This window comes from Felis catus, chromosome X (genome assembly GCF_018350175.1).
Source record: "Felis catus isolate Fca126 chromosome X, F.catus_Fca126_mat1.0, whole genome shotgun sequence".
Lineage (NCBI taxonomy): Eukaryota > Metazoa > Chordata > Mammalia > Carnivora > Felidae > Felis > Felis catus.
The window spans coordinates 82,470,744-82,492,425 of record NC_058386.1 but is presented as its reverse complement, the minus strand read 5'-3'; the positions used below and the strand labels follow the sequence as shown (position 1 = coordinate 82,492,425).

At 43.0% G+C, this 21,682-nt stretch overlaps 1 long non-coding RNA gene and 1 other non-coding gene across 3 annotated transcripts in view; one reads left to right on the top strand and one right to left on the bottom strand.

Moving 5' to 3' along the window:
• Positions 1 to 20,160, top strand: part of LOC111558725 — a 75,976-nt gene extending 55,816 nt beyond the window's left edge. The window contains exons 3-7 of one of the 2 annotated variants that reach the window (XR_006593154.1): positions 9,480 to 9,562; positions 10,005 to 10,196; positions 11,169 to 11,379; positions 12,270 to 12,333; positions 12,442 to 20,160. This is a non-coding gene — a long non-coding RNA (uncharacterized LOC111558725). Of the gene's footprint in view, positions 1 to 9,479; positions 9,563 to 10,004; positions 10,197 to 11,168; positions 11,564 to 12,269; positions 12,334 to 12,441 lie in introns of those variants that run through there. The other variant, XR_002739848.2, reaches the window with a different exon arrangement.
• On the bottom strand, positions 7,926 to 8,032 carry LOC111558908. The gene has a single exon (XR_002740018.1). It is a non-coding gene; the product is annotated as a U6 spliceosomal RNA (small nuclear RNA).
• Positions 20,161 to 21,682: the final 1,522 nt, after the last annotated feature.

The window sequence follows — 21,682 nt, the reverse complement described above, 5'->3', positions numbered from 1 at the left end:
TTCCTTGGCAATTTGGATGCCTTTTATTCCTTTTTGTTGTCTGATTGCTGAGGCTAGGATCTCAAGTACTATGTGAAACAACAGTGGTGCGAGTGGATGTCCTTGCCGTGTTCCTGATCTTAGGGGGAAAGCTCTCAGTTTTCCCCATTGAGGATGATATTAGCTGTGGACCTTTAATAAATGGCTTTTATGATGTTAAGGTATGTTCCTTCTATCCTTAATTTCTTGAGGGTTTTTATTAAGAAACGATGCTGTATTTTGTCAAATGCTTTTTCTGCGTCCATTGAAGGGATCATATGGTTCTTATCCTTTCTTTTATTAACATGGTGTAGCACGTTGGTTGATTTGCGAATATTGAACCAGCCCTTGTAGCCCAGGAATGATTCTGACTTGACCATGGTGAATAATTCTTTTAATGTACTGTTGAATTCAATTTCCTAGTATCTTGTGGAGAATTTTTGCATCCAGGTTCATCTCAGATATTGACCTGTATTCTCCTTTTTAGTGGGGTCTTTGTCTGGTGTTGGAATCATGGCAATGCTGGTTTCATAGAATTAGTTTGGAAGCTTTCTTTCTCTTTCTTTCTTCTTTCTTTCTTTCTTTCTTTCTTTCTTTCTTTCTTTCCTTCTTCTTTCTTTCTTTTCTTTTCAGGAATAGTTTTAGAAGAATAGGTATTAACTCTGCTTTAAATGTCTGGTAGAATTTCCCTGGGAAACCTTCCGGCCTAGGACTCTTATTTGTTGGGAGATTTTTGATAACTGATTCAGTTTCTTTGCTGGTTTTGGGCCTGTTCAAATTTTGTATTTCTTCCCATTTGAGTTTTGGTAGTAGGTGAGTTTCTAGGAATTTGTCAATTTCTTTAAGATTGTCCAGTTTGTTGGACAATACTTTTCGTAGTATTCTCTTATGATCGATTGTATTTCTGTGGTGTTGGTTGTGATCTCTCCTCGTTCATTCGTGATTTTATCTATTTGGGTCCTCTTTTCTTTTTGAGAAGTCTGGCTAGATGTTTATCAATTTTGTTTATTCCTCCAAAAAAATCAGCTCTTAGTTTCATCGATCTGTTCTGTTGTTTTTGTTCTTATTTTTTTTATTCTGTCTTTATTTCTGCTGTAATCTTTATTATTACCATTCTTATGCTGGCTTTGGGCTTTATTTGCTGCAACTTTCCTAGCTCCTTTAGGTGTAAGGTTAGGTTGTATATTTGGGACCTTTCTTGCTTCCTGAGATAGGCCTGAATTGCAATGCAATTTCCTTTTAGAACTGTCTTCACTGCATCCCAAACAGTTTGAACTGTTATGTTTTCTTTTTCATTTGCTTCCATGTATTTTTTAATTTCTTCTTTAATTTCGTGTTTAATCCATTAATTTTTTATTAAGATGTTCTTTAACCTCCATGTATTTAGGGATTTTCCAAATTTTTTCTTGTGGTTGATTTCAAGTTTTATAGTGTTGTGATCTGAAAAAATGCATGCTATGATCTCATTCTTTTTGTACCTGTTGAGGGCTGTTCTGTGACCCAATATGTGATCTATTCTGGAGAATTTTCCATGTGCACTTGAGAAGAATGTTTATTCTGATGCTTTAGGATGAAAAGTTCTGAATATATCTGTTAAGTCCATCTGGTCCAATGTGTCTTTCAGAGCCATTCTTTCCTTGTTGATTTTCTGCTTAGATGATTTGCCCATTGTTGTAAGTGGAGTATTAAAGTCTGCTACAATCATGGTATTATTATCAATGAGTTTGTGATTATTATGTTTGTGATTAATTTGATTTATGTTTGGGTATTTCCAAACTGGGGGCATACATGTTTCCAATTGTTAGATATTCTTGACAGAGATACCCTTTAATTATGATTTAATGCTCTTCCTCATCTCTTGTTACATTAGTTGTTTTATTTTATTTTCAAAAAAAAATTAATGTTTATTTATTCTTGAGAGAGAGAGAGAGAGAGAGCATGAGCAGGGGAGGGGCAGTGAGAGAGGGACACAGAATCCAAAGCAGGCTTCAGGCTCTGAGCTGTCAGCACAGAGCCTGATGTGGGGCTCGAACTCACAAGGTATGAGATGATGATCTGAGCTGAAGTCAGACATTTAACCGACTGAGCCACCCAGGTGCCCCACAGTCTTTGTTTTAGAATCTAGTTTGTCTGATATAAGTATGGATATTCCAGCTTTCTTTTGACACTCATTAGCATAATAGATGGTTCTCCATTCCATCACTTTCAGTCTGCAGGTGTCCTCAGGTCTAAAATGAGTCTCCTGTGGGCAGCATATAGATGGATCTTGGGTTTGTTTGTTTGTTTGTTTGTTTTCTCTTCTCCACTCTGATACCCTGTGTCTTTTGATTGGAGCATTTAATCCATTTACATTCAGAGTGATTATTGAAAGATAAGAATTTAGTGCCATTGTGTTATGTATAGATCTCATACTTGTAATGATATTCTCTCCTCCTTTGTAGTCTTTGTAGCTTTGCACTCACAGAGCTCCCCGTAGGATGTCTTTCATGGGTGGTTTAGTGGTCACAAATTCCTTTAGGTTTTGTTTGTCTACGAAAGTCTTTATCTTTCCTTCTATTCTAAATGGCCGCCTTGCTGGGTAAAGGATTCTTGGTTGCGTATTTGTCCTGTTCAGCACGTGGAATATTTCCTGCCACTCCCTTCTGGACTGCAAGTTTCAGTGGAGAGGTCTGCTATTACCCTTATGTGTTCTACCCTTGTAGGTTAAGGCCTGTTGTCCCTAGCTGCTTTCAGAATTCTCTCTTTATCTTTGTATTTTGCCAGTTTTGTTATGATATGTTGTGGTGTTGAGCTATTTTTGTTGATTTTGAAAGGAGTTCTCTGTGCCTCTTTGACTTGGATGCCTGTGTCCTTCCCCAGATTAGGGAAGTTTCCAGCTATAATTTGTTCAAATAAACCTTCTGTACCTCTTTCTTGCTCTTTTTCTTATGGGACTCCTGTGATATGAATATGGTTTTCTTTCCTGGAGTCACTTAGTTCTCTAATTCTCCCCCTGTGATCTAGTAATTTCCTTTCCATCTTTTTTTTAAAAAACTTCATTTTTATCATAATTTTATCTTCTATTTCACCTATTCTCTCCTCTGCTTCCTCAGTCCTCACTGTCACCGTATCTAGTTTATTTTGCATTTCAATTATAGTATTTTTTAATTCATCCTGACTAGTTCTTAGGTCTTTGATCTCTGAAGCAAAGGTTTCTCTGGTGTCTTCTATGCTTTTCTCAAGCCCATAAGATGTTAGTCTTATGACTGTTACTCTAAATTCTATATATATTGTTTATATCTGTCTTGAGCAATTCTCTGGCTGTGATTTTTTCGTGAACATTCTTTTTGGGAGAATCCCTCCATTTGTCATTTTGGCTGTTTCTGCCTTTTGTGGGTTTTAAAACTTGTTATGTGTCTTGCACCTGAGGATGCTACTATATTATAAAAGGGTCATACCCTGTTCAGGGCATGGCACTTCAGGAAGTGTTTTCGGTGTATGTTGTGTGCACTCTGTTGTTGCATTTTGGCTGCTCTATTCCACTTGTCTGTCCTCTGCAGACTCCTCTTTTCTTGTAGGGGTGAAGTTTTTGGACCTTTAACTAGGTGTGCTTTGATTTGTTTGTTGAAGTGATATTAAACAAACAAAAGATAAAAAAAAATGGGGGAAGCCTGATCCCATAAAAAGAGAAAAAAAAAAGAGGAAGAAAAAACCCAGAGAATCAAAAACTTATAAAGCTAATTCCAGAGAAAGGGAAAGGAAAATAAAGAAGAAGAAAGAGATAAGATGAAAAAAAAACAGAATAAAAATGCCTGATGAAATATATACATATATATATTTGACCAAAAACAAATCAGAAACTATGAGCCTGGTGCCAAGAGAAAAAAAGAAGAGGGAGGAAAGAAAAACAAACAAACAAAAAAGAGTTCTCTGTTGGTGCCTAGGGCTGTTGGCTGTGCTGGTCTGGGAGAGAGACTGGCTGTATTGGGTCAGTCAGTCTTGCTCTAGTAAATAAGCTGTTGTCAGGTATGGAGGGGCACGGTTTGATATCAGCATCTCCCACCTCCACTGGACACAGCTATGCTACTCTCTCAAGTCCAATTGTGTTGTTGTGGGGGAAAATGGTGACATCCCAATCTTTCCTCCCTTGACTGGGTGTCTCAAACCATGCAGCCTTTTCAGGCAGCCCTCACAGAAAAAAGAGGGCACTCAGCTTGTCCTGCTCTATAGTTCTGTGCCTTCTTGGCGCTTGGCTGGGATTCAAAACCAGTGTCTTAAAGGACCCAGCTCAGTGGCTCCTCTCCCCTGCTCTGGATTAGCGCCTCTCCATCCTGCTGATAAAAGGCCTTTGGCTCCTGTAAGGTCTTTTGTCCTTGGAGAGGCAATAAACCCTCTTCCCAATGTTCTCCAGTAAGGGGACTATTCTCTCCCAGTGTGTCCCTGAGATCGCTACACCACAATATGCGCTCTGGGGCTGGCTCCCTGTACCCCAGGAGCATGGCTCCTGGCTCCGTCCATGAGAAAGTCACACACTTAGGAAACCTCTGAGGTTTGGCTCCAAAGGCTGTTTGTAAACCAAACCAAACCAAACCAAACCAAACCAAACAAAAAAACAAACAAAAAACTGGCACTCTCCGTATTTCCCATTCCCTAGTCTGTGGTCCAGAGAGGTTTTCCTCTTGTGCTAACTAGATGCTGCACTTTCACAACACCTCTCTCTTTCTCTCCCCTTTGTCTCTCCACAGAAAGGATTCCCTCCCTTCCATGGTTGTGCCATTTTATCTCCCCCAATTCACATACATGCACCTTGATCCGGCCAAACAGTCTTCCTTGAACAGTGGAGATCCTTCTGCCACTCTGCAGATCAATTTTCTGGGTATCCCAAGTGATCTGACCTCAATATGGCTGTGTTTGTGGGATGAGGAAAATCTCCATCTCCCCACTTCTCTGCCATTTTTAAAGGGAAAAACTACATTTTTAAAAGGAAAAACCAATCTTTTCTTCCTATTCTTCTCATAGTGACCCACCAAATGTTTGCTGTTTCCTTTAGACCCTCCAGCTGTTTTGTGTGTAACCTCTTTGGAATGTGCTGGAGTTTTTTCCTGCCATGTGGCTATTTTGAAATGTTTCTGTTACTTTACACTTATTTCAGAAAACCTCATATACAGTTGTCCCTTGAACAATGTGGAAGTTAGGAGCGCTGACCCCCTGCCCCCCTAGAGTTGAAAATCTACGTATAACTTTTACTCCCCCCAAAACTTAACTGCTAATAGCCTACTGCTGACTGGAAGCCTTACTGATAACATAACTAGTCGATCAACACATATTTTGTATATGTATTATATACTTTATTTATTTATTTTTTAATTTTTTTTCAACGTTTTTTATTTATTTTTGGGACAGAGAGAGACAGAGCATGAACGGGGGAGGGGCAGAGAGAGAGGGAGACACAGAATCGGAAACAGGCTCCGGGCTCCGAGCCATCAGCCCAGAGCCTGATGCGGGGCTCGAACTCACGGACCGCGAGATCGTGACCTGGCTGAAGTCGGACGCTTAACCGACTGCGCCACCCAGGTGCCCCTATATACTTTATTTAAAAAAATATTTATGGGGCGCCTGGGTGGCTCAGTCTGTTGAGCATCCGTCTTCGGCTCAGGTCATGATCTCACAGTTCGTGAGTTCGAGCCTCACATTGGGCTCTGTGCTGACAGCTCAGAGCCTGGAGCCTGCTTTGGATTCTGTGTGTCTCTCTCTCTGCCCCTTTACCACTCATGCTCTGTCTCTCTCTGTCTCTCAAAAAATCAATAAGTGTTAAAAAATATTTAAAAAATATTTAATTATTTTCAGAGAGAGAGAGAGACAGACAGAGCACTGGGGAGGGGAAGGAGAGAGAGAGGGAGAGAATCCCAAGTAGGCTCTGTGCTGTCAGCACAGAGCTCAACACAGGGCTTGATCCCATGAACTGTGAGATCATGACCTGAGCTGAAATCAACTGTCAGACACTTAATTGACTGAGCTACTCAAGTGCCCCTATATACTGTATTCTTATAAGAAAGTAAGATGGAGAAAAGAAAATGTTATGAAGAAAATCGTAAAGAAGAGAAAATACATTTATAGCACTGAAGTGTAAAAAAGAAATATTCTTATAAATGGACCTGTGCAGTTGAACCCTGTGTTCAAGGGTCAACTGTATTGCAGAAAGAGTTAGTTGCAGCTATGCATGGCAGCGTCATTGTATCTCATGGAGCTCAGTTCTGGTCTAGATTTCTCTGTAGTATCTGAATGGCCCCAGAGAAACTCCGGTAGCTAAAACTCAGCAACCTCAGCAAAGGCAAGGAGCTGGTGACTATGTGGTCAGAATCCCCTTTTGAGGAAAAATGAAGGAACATCATGTTATACAGTAGGCCACAGAATCTCCTATATTTGCAGTTACAAGTACTTGGGTCTTAGGCTTCCTGGACTCTGGTTGGCCTCCTGTGTAAGAGTGGTGCAGTTGGAAATAGCTCCTGGGGCATTAGGCTGGTCACAAAACTCAGGGGGAAGTAAGAACTGGAAGGTGTGTGTGTGTGTGTGTGTGTGTGTGTGTTTCTGGCTGCCAGCACTCTCTTCCTTATGCCCCTGGGGAAGGGTTTTCCTATCAGGACTCCATCTTGTTTGTGTGGCCCTGACAAAGTGGTTTGGGGTCTGCTCTTGCCTTCTTCAGCAGCCCTCCTGGATCTTCTCCAAACCTCCAGCCTCAGACCCTCATAAGCGCCCTGTGAATACATTGGTGATGGGTCACTGCCTGCAGGTCACTCCATGGGTGGGTTGTTCAGTGCTGGTCCTCAGTCTCAGGACCCCACAGGCCAGGAGGGTTCTGGGCCCCCTCTCCAACTCCATCCAACAGGAACCCAGTAATCCCCCTTTGGGTGGGAGGTGGCAAGTGCCCAGGCTGAGTGTTTTACTTTCTTCTGAAGACATGACCCCAATGGGCCATGACACATCTATCCTAGTTCTACATGGAAAACCTCTCCTCCTATGGCTATGGTTATGACTGAGGTGAAATCTTACCCTCGGTGTATTCATCATGTTTTCTATTAACTATATTTTCTGATGGTTTGATACCACAAGAGCCTGTGGACCTGGTGAGGAACTGGGTCTCCTAGGGTGAGCTAATTCCTTGAGCTAGCAATCAACTTGCCTATGAGCATGGTTTTGATATGTAAACCAGCAAATCCAGAGCCCACACCCCCAGCCACCTCCTTTATCAAACTCTCACACCCCAGTCCAATATTCTCCTTTCCCTAAATCACCCCAAGTCCAGACGCTGGACAACTAGGGGCCACCCTTATCACTCAGAGCCCACCAAAATTATTCCAACTTTTCAATCCAAAGTTTTACTCAGCATACCGATCCTGCTTCTCCCGTCCCTTTCCATAAAACCAGAATAAAGATTCTGGTTCATGTTTTCCCCTCATTCTGTCTGCCACCTGACAGCTCCACCAGGAGCTTCCTCGTGTGGCCCTGAGTGTTATTGTATGTCCCCTCCTCTTGGGACCTGTAGGTAAAAAACTCTTCTTTCAAGGACATTGGCTCCATGTCTGCCATCTCACTATACCTGATTGCAGCAAATCTCAGGTATATTTTAAGACATCTAGTTGAGGGTAAAAGCCAGAGTCATGTTATCCTCTCAGGTCCGGGTTTGGTATGTGGAGAGGGTCTTTTGGAGCCAGGGGGTTGTTGGAGATTAATGTTCTTGCGATTGATGTAAAGGTAGGAGAGTGGCAGAGAACCCAACATTATCCTTGAATCTTCACACCAACCACTCAGGCTAGATTGCATTATGCTCTTGGAAGTTTCCCAAGGCTTCCTTTATGCCCCAGCATGTGACTTATTCTGCCATGTTTCATGTCAGTTAAGTAAATAAATTGGTTAATAACATTTTTAAAAAATATACAGAATACTTCACAAATTTGAGTGTCATCCTTGTTCAGGGGCCATGCTAATCTTCTCTGTATCATTTCAATTTTAGTATATGTGCTGCTGAAGCAAGCACTTGTTACTAACATTGTTTAAATCTAATTCATCTAACTGAATTTTTGTTTCCTTGTTTTAGCTATCACTCAGTGAGATGTGTTAAAATTTCCAGTTGTGATAGTGGATTTGTCCATTTTTCCATTTACTTCTGTCAGTTTTAGGTGTTAATATACTGTACCCAATTCCAATGTGTGGGTTTCCCCCCACACATATTCAAGCAAGTCTCCTACACAAGCTGTGTGTCTTATAAGGTAACTCAATTCTGACACCATCTGCCTGGAGATGGCATCAGATTCCACAGGTTAAGGGCTCATTCCCACAAGGCTGCCCTGTACTTTAGATGCTAATCTCGAGTCCAAGTTGTTACCTGTGCTTCTGACACTCTGGCTATAAGTCAGAGGTTCCCACAACCCCTTCCTTGGGTTCGATTAATTAGCTAGAGTGGCTTACAGAACTCGGGAAACTTGTTTATTCACTACATCACTGGTTTATTACAAAGGATATTAAAGAATAGGAATTGACAGCCAGATGAAGGGATACATAGGGTGAGGCCCCAAACGCAGAAGCTTCTGTCCCCGTGAGGTTTGGGGCACGACACAGTGGCACATGGAGGCATTCCGGTTTACCAACCTGGAATCTCTGAACCCGGTCCTTTGGGGTGTTTCATGGAGGCTTAATTACATGGTCAGGATTAAATTATTGGCCATCGGTGACTGGACTCAGTCTCCAGCCCCTTGCCTTGCCTAGAGGTCAGGGAAGTAGGACTGAAAGTTCTAACCCTCTAATCTCATGGTGGGTTCTTCTGGCAACCAACCCCCAACCTTAGGTGTTTTCCAAAAGTCATCTCACTAACATAAAAAAGACAGATTTATCATTTTCAACATAGAATATTCCAAGAATTTTCGGAGCTTTGTAGCAGGAGGGGCAAAAAGACCAATTAAGATGGGTATAGTAGCATACCCAATTAAGATGGGTATACTAGATTTCTGTTGGTTAATGTTTAAATTGCCATTTCCCCTAATTTTCTGTATCAATAAACTTTACATGTGTCTCTTCTAAGGTGCATTTGACGGAATTTTTATCTAGCCTGATGTTTGCCTTTCGATTTGGAATATTTCATCTGCTTACATGTAATGGCATTAACATACATAATTTGGCTTAAACATGTCATCCTAATATTTGCTTTATATTTATTTTTACCTGCTCTAATTTCCTTTTCCTTTCCTTTCTTTTGAGATAATCAATAAGGCCTAGGTTTGGTTTTCCTCATACCCCTGTAGGCTTGACAAACACAGAGCTTCGTGAATCTGTGATTTGATGTCTTTGGCCACTTTTTAAACTTCCCAACTATCATTTATTTAAATATATCTTCTGTACTGTTGCCTTTCCTTTTTATCTGGGACCAATTGAACATACGTTGTTATTATTTTCTACGACACCTTGAACTCTTGTCCTTTCTCTTTCAGGATCCTCCATCATTTTGTCTCACCAGGCTTAATGCTGGGCATTTCTTCAGACTAATTGTTTGTTTATAGAATTCTCCATCCAGGTGGGTAACTTGCCTTTGACTCTTGAAACATAGCACCACACAGTCAGGGTAGATTCTGTTATTGCTTTAGAGCTCAGGTTGGAGTAGGGGTTTATAGACAGTAATTAACTTGTGCCAGGTCACCCAGCCTGGAAATGTCAGAGCAGGAACTAAGATCTCAGAATGGAGCCTCTGCCCAACCCTTCTTTGTGTGCTTGTTCTCTCCCGGGCTGAGGATGCTCCCTACCTCTCATCTTCCAGGAAGCAGATCCACAGTGGAGGTTTCCAAACTTTAAGCATGTTGTTGTTATATTTCTTTTTAGATGAAAAAAGTCAACGATATTTCTTCATTACCCACAAAAGTTATCACAGGACTTTTCTCTGTTATTCAGGCCATTGATGTGTTTTCTACCTTGATTTGGTTTTAATTTTGCTGTTTTTATACCGTTCTTCCTGATTTCAGAGTACATTGATAGACATCATTCCTTTCAAAGAGGACCTAGATACCTGGGTGTTTCCCAAGGAAGTATGAAAGCTGATATAAACATGGCATTTCTGGCATTCATCTTCATGAATCCATGAACAAGAAGGAGAAGCAGCAATGGATGATACTTATGTACAACCCCAAATAAGATAGTGTTAAAAATAAATTCAAGTGAGTAAATTTTAAAGATATTATTGGATTTATTCAACAATCCATGAATTAGGCAGCATGCCATCTAGCAAATGGAAAGAAGTTCCTAAGAGCTGGTCAAAATGGAAGACCTTTACAGGCAGAAAGCAACAGGGCAAGGAAATTACTGACAAATAGTGGATTGTTTCAGACAAGGTGACTTTCCTTTTGGGGGATGGCAGGGGCCTATTAAGCAGATTACCTCACTAGTACTGACCAGGAGATGCCAGACTGACTAGTTAAGATTACATTCCTGAGAGAGGCTGAAACTGCAATTAGGTTAGGTATTAAGTCAATGAGGTGACCTGTATTAGGTGTAATCACCTGAAATTAGGTGACACAAGCATAGCATTAGTGACTCCATTTGGGGCCTGTTGTCTCTTCTTTAACAATGTTAAGTGATCAGTCATCATGGTTGATTTGTACTAGGCAGTGGAATACGTAACCCTGTAGTTAACTATATCTTTTTTTTTTCCTACAACATGACAGAGTGTAGGCATTAATTAATGGTTGAGCAACCTTAATGGTAGTCTTGGTATTCGTAGGGCAAAAGTGTAGAAATCATTTTTAGAACTCATGGATTTCTTCTTTCTCTCCACTTCCCCACAGCATCCACTAGGCCAACGAACTGTACCATAGGAGGGGCCAGGGGCATTATTAAAGTTTTGTCCATGCTAATGTGGACATAAGGAAAGAAAGAATTACTCCATGGAGATAAATGAGGGTGAATGGGCAAGATGGAACCATGGGAGTAGGTTCAAGATCACAGTTCTGGCAAGACATATGGAATGTGCAGGAGAGACAGGTCAGGGCAGCTGTGATGGTCTTGTGTAGAGATGCTAGATTATTTTGCTGGGAACAGGTGAGATTTGTAACGTGTCTCTTTCTTTCTTTCTTTCTTTCTTTCTTTCTTTCTTTCTTTCTTTCTTCTTTCTTTCTTTTTCTTTCTTCTAGGAGTTATCTGCCTCGGTCACCTAAGGGTAGGTTCAGAGAAATGATGTAAAGGGATAAGAGTAGAGGATGGCTAAAAGCAAAGGTGAAAACTGCACCCAAGGCGATGGAGCAACTTTCCACTGGATGTCTCAGCTTGGCTCAAGATGAGTGCGGGAGATGGAGGTCGAGTCTCTGGAGACTTTATCTGAGGGGCAAGCAGGGTCTTCATGAGGTAGAATCTCCTGGAAATTTATAAAAGGAAGATCACGTCTAATATCTTAAGTGTTTATTTGGAGGAGAGCTTTGAATGGAGAGAAAAGGAATTTAATAAATCCCTATTTGGGGGAGCACCTGGGTGGCTAATGTCAGTTGAGTGTCCAACTTTGGCTCAGGTCATGGCCTCACAGTTCATGAGTTCAAACCCTACATCGGGCTTACTACTGTCAGCACAGAGCCGGCTTTGGACCCTCTGTCCCCCTCTCTCTGCCCCTGATCCACTTGAGCATGCTTTCTCTCTCTCTCTCAAAAAAAATAAATAAATAAAACAATAAAAATAAATCCATATTTGGTACAAAATATGAAATTATGTCAATGATCCTTTTTTTTAGCACTTTCTTTTCAAGCTCAGTAGGTGGTTGGAAAAGGATCTGTTCTCTAGTCTTAATTCTATGTTGCCACTCTTCTCTCCTATCCTCTCTTTTACCCCCTACATGCCCTATGGAAGAAAGTATGACAATACATGGCTACTGATTTCAATCCTAAGCCATTGCAGTGTACCCTTCACCCCTTTTGATGTATAAGAGAATGCTGAAGCCAGAGGAGTGGGCACAGGGAAGGGGGAGAGCTGGTTATCCAGCACTTTTTCTGTTGCTTCTGCCACCTGTAGTTCCACTATGTGAAAACACAAGCCTAGAACTTTGTCCAAGATGCTGACACTGCCTCTGCATTGAAGGGTGTCAGCTCTAAGATGTGTAACGAGGAGAACCAGAAGGTTTGTGTCAAGGACATTACCTGTACCTAGTCCTGGGGAAGGAGGACAGGCCAGGGGTTAGCTGTCTTCTTTAGAATGAGAGTTCCTAGTGCTTACCCCACCCCTCCTTTCTGTGGATATCTCTTTGTCAGTCATTCTGCTGTACCCTACTCTGTGTGGTATGAGTTGGAGCCAGAAGAAATGGAACATCTAAAGGTAATGCAGACTCAAGGCCCATTGTGTGTTCACACCCAGACCTACTTCTTCTTCCTCCAGCCCCCGATTTCCCTATCCCCACCAGACCCTCTCCATCTCTCTCTGCAGCTGACCATGAACAAACACTATGATGTCTCCCAGCAAACTCTTGACCTCCAGAGGCTCTGCTTTGACCCAGGTACAGTTGACAGCAGTAATGCTAGGAATGCTAGGGCAGGGATCTTCCTGGGAGGGAGACTTAAAGGATGACAATGTGGGGAGGGGTTGGTACTGGCCCTGGACCCCTCTCAGCCTTCCTATTGCCTCTTCTCAGATTGTTGAAGACTTGGTGGGCCATGATATTGATATAATCCTGAATTCAAGAAAATGCATGGCTGCCACCCTGAAGATCATTGAAAAGAGTTCCCCCTGATGTGAGGCCTTATGCCCAGTGCTGTTTTTATGGTAGAGGATGGTACGAATGGTGTGGAGGGAAGACTTGTTTCTGAGGCCCTAGATAGTAACTGTCACTCTAACTCCTTCTCACAAAAAGCTGTTGTCCTTGAACTCGATCAACAACAAACTGTACAGGCTGGATGGCCTGTCTGACATTATACAGATGGTCCCCACAGTCAAGATCCTGAAGCTCTCCAAGAATGAGGTGGGAAGAGGGAGCCAGATCAAAGTTGGGGTTGACGGTGGGTGGTAGTGTTTATCAGTGATGACAGGAGGCAGGAGAAGGTACCTGTGTGGAAAAGTGGGGGCTGGGGGTGCAGGGGCCCACATGTCTCTCTTTCTCTGGGACTCGTTTCCAGCTTCCTCCCCATATTTCTCAGCAGACGTCAGCCTGAGAGCTGGACAAAGTGAGGGAGCTGTGGCTAGAGGGGAATCTGTGACACCTTTCCTGGGGACCTCTGCCCCTGGGAGCATGAGCTACCTGACAGTGCCCATATGCAGGAGGCAGCAGCTATGAGGAGGACCATGTGCCCTGACTTCTCTACTCTCTCTCTCACCTGTGCTTAGAGGTCTCCTTTCCTTCCTGTGACCTGCTTACCTGTTTTCCTGGTCTGGGGTCTGTTTCTTACCCTTCTGCACTTAGCTTTCCCTAACATACTGCTATGTTCTGACTGTGTCCCCCACCTCACCGCATTCATTTGTTGAAATCCTGACACCCAAAGATGATAGTATCAAGAGGTGGTTTTTTGGGAGGTGCTAAGGGCATGAGGGTGCAACCTTCCTGAATGGAATGAGTACCATTATGTAAAAGGCTCCAGAGAGATCCCTAACACCTTGTACCATGTGAGGACACAGCAAAACGATGCCAGGAATGAACCAGGAAGAGGGCCCTCACAAGAAAGCGACCATGCTGGTGACTTGATCTAGACTTTCCAGCCTACAAAGTGGATAGCAGAAAATTACTGTCATTTATCAGATACCAACTTGGTAGTATTTTGTTATAGCAGCCTGAACAGACTAAGACACATGCCTTCCCATGAGTGTGTTCCAGGAAGCGGGGCTCCATCTCCTCTCCAGAACCAGAGTGACCACTTTGGGCCAGGTGATGGTGCCTGGGACTGAGAAGGGCCCTCAACCCCAGGGCTTCATGCTGAGACAGGCCTTCCTACTCCCTGCTGAGATGGTGCTTCCCTCCCTTGTTCTGAGAGGGACCCTCTTTTCCTTGAACCAAATGTGTCCCCTCCTCCAATTCCAGGATGCCATAGTGGCTTTTCCTGCCCATGCTGAGGGCTGAGGTCTTGGGGGGCTGCCATCATGACATCCGTTCCTATGACCCAATGCCAGGAGCTGGGCCCTCCTTGAGACAAACCAGGGTTCCCTGAGTCAGGGGGCCAGAAGTGGGAGACTGCCATGGAGCAGAGGACTTCCTGAGGCAGGAATGGAAGTCAGAGAGCAGAGGTGTTTGAGGAGACAGATGGAGAGGCTTCTCAGAGGCACTGTTCCCTCCCCACCCCCACACATGTCACATCATCCAAACCGGCCCTTCAGAGGATCCATGGGTAGCCCGACAACGAATATAATCCCTCAGGCAAGGAACCGACTGAGGCAGACACAGGTGCACTGGGACCATCAGGAGGGAAGGCGGTGATCATAAGAGGGGACCACAGACCCTCAGCTTCATGCTGACCTGGGACTTGACCCTCTACTCCTTCTGGGGATGGTCGCCTGCCCCTGTGGCTGCCTCGTTCCCCATGCCCAGCTCAGACTGAGTTCACACAGGTGACAAACCTTCAACCAGCACCCATCCAGTGGGCCCCCAGCCCAACACCTGCATGTTTTTCATTCCTACCTTGGGTGCCAGGGTGTTAGGGAAACAGGCTGTGGGGTTTGATGGTTCTCACCCTAAATCCTTACCTTTCAAACTTGGACCTATTACCTAACCTCTCATTTTCCTCATTTGCAGAAGGGGCCCAATAATATCCATCTCTTGGGCAGCTGTGAAAATTGAATCAAATGAACTTGTGGAGTGGCTGTCACAGAGTCTGCACATAGTAACATTCCTGTCACTGAGAGCAGATCGCTCCTATTGTTGCTCTCCCAATTCCTGACACCTCGATTCCCAGGAACTTTTGTCCCCTTCAGCATGAGTATCATGTAAGATCCTGACTGGGGAATGCTGTGTGAGTGTGTCAAGCATGTGCAACTCTAAGGGGGTATTGTTTGTTGTTGAAGTGGAAAGAAATTCTCAGGGTTCTGTTCATAACCTATTTTCCCTCTCCCCCCACCAAGTGTCATTGACATATAAGTGACATTCAACCACATTCACTTATTGTACCTTGTATCTGTACCTTCACCCAGACTTTCACTGCTACCCCTGTCAGCAATTCCAAGTGAGTGCTGTGTTTTGGGTGGCACTCCCAGCCCAGCCTTGGTTCAGGGGTGTGGGAATGTGGTTGTGTAGCCCTTGGGATTTTATCAATATTGCTGAAAGCTATCAGGTAGATCCAAGGAGTCTAGCCTAGTGGTAAGGGCATGGGCTCTGGAATCGGAATATGGGTTCTCTTCCAGACCCCAACACCCACTAGCTGTGTGACCTTGGTCAAGTCATAGGACCCCTCTGTGACCCAGTGTCTTCCTCTGAAAATGAAGATTATACAGTCCACTCCTTGGGCTGTTTTACAGACGAAATGAGAGTATAAAACCATCTCTGAGGTGCGGTTAAGCCTCCTAATCTAGCGAAACTGGTAGATAATCTCTCCAAAGGTGGTCTCTGTGGCAGGGGTAGAGGTATCAGCCAAGCAATCTGGGGGGGGGGGTGGAGCAAGCACAGTAGGGGTATGAAAGGAATGGAGTTGCTGAGTGGCAGTGGAAGCAGGACATTGTTGAGGGAGTGGGGCTGCCTATGTGTCCAGCTGTCCCAGGGCTCATATTGGCTTAGTGTATGCATCGTGAATGATAACTCTGCTTGTGAGGGACGTCAGCCCTAAGGAGACCCAGAACACATTCTCTATCCCAGTTCCCACACCTTCCTGAAGCTTCTTGACCACCTTCTCTCAAGAGCAGCAGGAATGATGCACTTTTTCACCACCCAGTCTGGGATGAACCTCCAGTGGTCTAAGAAGTGAGTGGTCAGGCGGCATGCAGATAGGAGCTGGCAGGAGCCAAGAAGGGAATAATGGGAACTTGCAGGTAATTGTTTTGCTTGGTTATTTCTCTCATTGTCACCCTGAACATTCCTGTCTCCATACACATTAAATTACCTAGTTGTTTTGAACAGGTTTACAATTATGTTGGCCTCATTCCTTTATTGACAGATGTTTTGGTTTCAGGAGTTTTCCCAGTACACACTGACACAGGGCTCATTCTACTGCATATGTTGCAGTAAATGTGGGGCCATATTTTCCTTGCATAGATTGGGAAATGGCAGCCCTAATGGATGTCATCTGACTTTTCTCTACCCCAGGGGACTTTGTGACAACCACTGGGACCACACTGGTTCTCACTTGGCCCAAGGTGAGGTCCAGGTATTCAGGCCAAGTGAGTGGAGACTGGGTGACCTGGGGATGAGACTCAGGGCTCATGGCTCTGCTGATCTCCCACCTTCCTCCCTTTACTTCCTCCAGGCCAAGCACACGATTCCAGAGGAGGCCCTCACCTAAGCTGATTCAGGATGCTGAGAACACAGCCCTGACAAGAAACTCTTGGATGTGGTCATCTTTGTTGTGTTTCTCCTCCGGTCTTAGTATAACCCTGTGAAAGAGCAGGAGGTCTGCTTGGGGTTGGGAAGCCAACAGTTAACTGACACTAATCCACCCAAAGGGCTAGTTGTTGTGCATATTTGTCTCACTCAGAATTCCTGATTCTTTTGATAATAAAGAATGATGTTGCCTGTTATGTCAAATCCCTGCAAAATCCATTTTGAGGCAGGCATTTTTTGTACTACAGGCAAAGGTAAAGTCAGAGAGGGTCAGAGACTCCTTGAGAACAGCGGGGTAGGGTCTCAAATCTTGGACCCCCTAAATCCCAGGCTGTGTGTGTGCTCCCTAGGGCCACGTAGCTGTCGAGGTGTGGAATGTTACCCTGGTAAACCTGGAGATGGTGTTCTGTGCCCCTAGCATATGACTAAAATGTTTTTATACAGAGAACAGTATAATTGCTTAGCCATACAAATGAACTTAGATACCTTTTGTGGGGCGGGAGGGAAATGGCATTAAAGAGCACATGAAAACCTGGGAACTAAAAATTACCCATATACATGGATGACATAGGATAAATGTCCTTGATATCAAAAGAAATCAATAAAGAGATCATAAATTGATATTAACCTAGAATTGTTATTAAAAGCAATAAGAGTGTCCAACCAATCTATGAAAAGCTATACAACCACGATAACTATAAAAATGTAACTGCAAACATTAGATGAGATACTAAATGAGAAAAGAAAGCTGAAGATTGTTATTTTCAGTAAAATACACATACAGAGAGAGAGAGAGAGAGAGAGAGAGAGAGAGAGGAGTCTATATCGATAGGTTGTGTATAGGAAATGTATAAAGTCATTACTTATAAAAGTCAGGTCAGGTATACACAATGTGGAGATGACCTATCTCTGAGAGGTAGGCATTTCCGTCTTTACCTCAGAGTCCCTTCCACTCCTTTGCTGGTGTGCAGGGCAACTTTCAAAGACTGCAGGGTTTGAAACTCATTTGTATGGGGAAAACTCTTCAGGGTTAGTTCTGGGAGGTTCCACAGGTAGACCTTCCTTGATAACCCAGGAGAAAAGGGAAAAGAGGTGGGTTTAGATGGAGGGTGAATGTTGGTGGCCCTTGAAGGGGGAAGGAGCTGATGAGGACTTAGCTCTTTAGCCCCATAGCTCCAGGGAAGCCCTCAGGTTGTGGCTGTCTTCAGTTGAAAATCAAGAGTGCTCTTGGGTCAGAACCTTCCCAGGGTCATGAGGGGATGGGCACAGGAAATGGTACCCAGAGAGCCTTGTGCTTCTCTACTTCACTTTTATTCTCTGTCTTGACTTTTTGTATTCCCCACCCTCAGCTGAGTTCATCTGTAACTTTGTACTGTCTGGCAGTTAATCCCCACTTCTATCATTCACACTTTGGCTGGGTGGTAGGAATAATTAAAGCAAGTACACTAACAACAATAATAAAAGATACCAACAATTATAGCACATATAGTAGATAAATTACTTGGTCAAGATCATGGAAGTACTGGTTCCCAGCATCAAATGCAGGTCTTTCTGACCCAAAAGCCCCTGCCCTAACCCCTGTGTATACATTGAGTGTTCTTCTGTGTTAGGCTGGAGGCCAGCACAGGGGAGGGAAGTCACCCAAGGTCCTGTGGTCAGTGATGGGTCTGGCAACTGGGACACATGCTTGATGACTCCCATCTTCTATAGTTGACCTGTTACTATTATTATTTCTCCCATATTATTTCTTCTTCCTGAGGGCTCAGTAAAAAATTGTTTCATCCATGTCAAAGTAGAAGGAAACTAAGGAGACAGGAAAGCATGAAGGGAATAGGAAATGATGAAATGGGACCAAAGTTCACTTCTTGCTGCTACATTTCCAGATAATGTTTCAAATCTTCTACTTTATGGGCAGAGGAGGCAGTGTGGTCCAGAAGTAATACACCTCAAGTCCTGCTACATGCCAGACATTCTTTGAGGTTTTCTCCCTTTCTTCTTACAAGTCTGGAAGTAGGCACCCTTAGTCCCATTTTACAGATGACCAACCTCAGACTCGCAGAGCTGTGTAAATGTTCCAGAATCAAACATCTACCCCTTGCCATCTGCACAGGCCAACCAGAAGTCTCCCATTTGGGTGATGGATTTTGAGGGCTTAAGGACTGATAGTGGGAAACTCTCCTGATATAGAAACTGGGCGGTGTCACGTCCTCATTTGGCATGAAGATGATGGTGGGGATGAAATCCTGCACCATGAGTCATGAGCCAAGAGGCCTGGCTATGGGGGCCACATAGACTGGCTGATTCTTGGGGTGTTGAATTGGACCCAGGAAGCAGCACAAATGGTTGCCTTTTGGAAAGGGAACCTGAACTATAGGATATTAACATGGACAACTACTATATGAAAGGTGTTTTACAGTTCATCTCATTGAATCCCAACTACTCTATGCGAGACCAATACTTACCAATGATCAGGGAACAGACATTAAAAGTTAAGTAACAAAATCCAAGAAACGGTATTGTAATTAAATTCTTTAATACACAAAGATTAGGTTCTTCCTTGTTTGTCCTATGAGCCATCATTCCACATCTCGGAAGGCATTATTATTCACTTGTTCTTGTTCAAACAGTGCACGGAAATACTTTTAAAATACGAAAACTCATTAAAAATAATCAAATGTTGTCTGCACAGCAAACATTAAAAGGCATGTGAAAAGCTGGAGTAGATCATTTCTAACCTACCTTCAGACACTTGTTTACGTATTCAATGTACAAAATATTCTTAAACAATAGAGATAGGTCAATGATATCAGGAGTGGATGCACATAAGAAGGAACATAAATTCTTTATAATCACGTGAAAACATGCTACTCTAAATAAGTAAATAAGTAGAAAATAAACCATATCAAGTGAAACAGGGATATCACAATGTATAAAGCAAAATATGACCCCATTTCTGCAAAAAGTATATATCAACATAGGTGTATAGGTATGAGTGTGATTAGATTTGTGCAATACATACAGAGAAAAATTTGGGAAATAGGCACCGCTAAGTTAACAGAGACTATCTTTGTGTTACGGTGGGCAAAAGGTAGGGACAGAAGGGAGCGACATAACAATTTCAGCTTTTAAATATGCATTTTATATGTTTCTCGTATGTGTCAGACAAAGAGAAGTATTAACTGGCAATCTGGCAAAGTATGGGGATAAAGTTTTGTGAAACAGGCATATCAGCAACTGAGTCACAAGATAATAGTGTAGCTATATGTTTATTTAGCAACTTAGAAACCTGTTCATATCCTGTAGAATGCAAATAGTTTGCTAAATAGATGTCTATGATAATTCACTGTGTATGCATTGTTGGGGAGAGAGATATGTTTATTTTATAAATTTGCATTTTTATAGTGTCTGAAATATGGAAACATTGAATAAAATATCAAAAACATAAAATAATTGCGAGGTGATTACAAATATGATACATATTCATGGCCTTGGAAGCAGATCAAAACAATTTATTTGACAGTTTTCTGTATGCATATGTGTTTGTGTATGTTTCTTTGTTTCAAACTTCTTCACACCAATTATTCATACACTAAGTCATGCAACTTTCTACTTAGTTCACTGAGGGGCTGGATTTCCCGACCAGAGCTTAAGGATCCCAGGATGGGAATGAAAGTAGAAGGATTGGTGCCAGTGAGTAGAAAAGTCTAGAAATCTTGGCCTATATTATGGTATCTATTCACCTTCCTCCCTCACCACCAATGCCACAGCCCTTTCCATCCCCTATCCTTTGCCAATCTCCATAGTTGAGACTTTCACACCTGCATTGCTGGCTCCGGTCATCAGGTAGCACTGTTCTCCATTTTCTAAAGCTCCCTTCCCCTGCCACCCCGGGCCCTTTTTATAAACAGAAACAAAATGTTTCTTCAAAGCACATTACAGAATGACAAGTACAGTATGATACAAATTCTTTATGAAAACTTTATATGTACATAAAAAGACCAAAAGGATACATGCATGGTTTCGCTTCCTGTTTATGCCTACATCTACATCTAATTAATTAACTAACCAATTAATTAATTAATTCTATATTGGGTGTCTACTATGTGCCAGACACTATCAGTCTAAGACTACATCTGCATCGTAACCTTACCTCTCTTCATCTCCAGACCTGCATTGTTGGAAATGCCCACAGGAGCAACATGGATGTTAGTGCCCACCCCATAAGGTATGATCTCCATTCCAAGCAAGATCAGTACAAGCTTGACCCCCGAGTCCTAGAAACCCACCATCCAAATGGGAAATTATAGGGTTGAGTGGGAGAGGTTGTAACCTGACAAAAGGTACCACCTTACAACTCACACATCTGTACTCTTGCATAGGACTAGCAGACTATAACCTTCTCCTGATTAAACTTCACTCATAGAGAGTAAAGGATGAGTTGGAGGTTTTACTTCCCCTTTAGTCCTTTGCTCTGTTAGAATGGTACATTTTGGAATTGGCTTTATGTCTGTCATATCCCTAGGAGGGTGGTTCCACCCATTTAGTCATCTGACAGGTCGATCTGAGATGACATGGAGTTTCTGCTTCATGTAAGACCTTCTCTGTCAGTTATGGGGGTCTGGATCCATATCCACGGAACACAGAAAATAATAGATACCAAGTTCTCAAAGACAAGCACAGGACAAAGATTCTGGTCTGAACATCTAACTCTCCTGATTTAGTAAAATGGTTTTTACAGATTTCTCACATGATGGTTCCTCAGAGTTCCTCTTACACCTGACACTCATGTGACCCTTTTCCATCTCCTCTCCCTCCTGTCCACAAAGGCACACACAGTGAAATTCCTCTATAAGCTAGCAGTGAAGAAAACTTTTTGAAATATGATTTCAAATCCAGAAGTAATAAGAGAAAACAGTGATACACTTGATTTCATTAAAAATTGCACAGCAAAAAAAAAAAAAGTTAGAAAGGGAGGGAGCCAAACCATAAGAGACTCTTAATAACTGAGAATAGGGGAGAAGGCTGTGGCATAGGAGGATACTGGGCTCACCACGTCCTGCTGATCACTTAGATTCCACCCACATCTGCCTAAATAACCCAGAAAACTGCCAGAAGACTAGCAGAAAGGACTCTCCAGAGCCAAGCGTACACAAGAGGCCCACGGAAGAGGATAGGAAGGGCAGAGAGGTGGTGCACACTACACAGACTGGCGGGAGG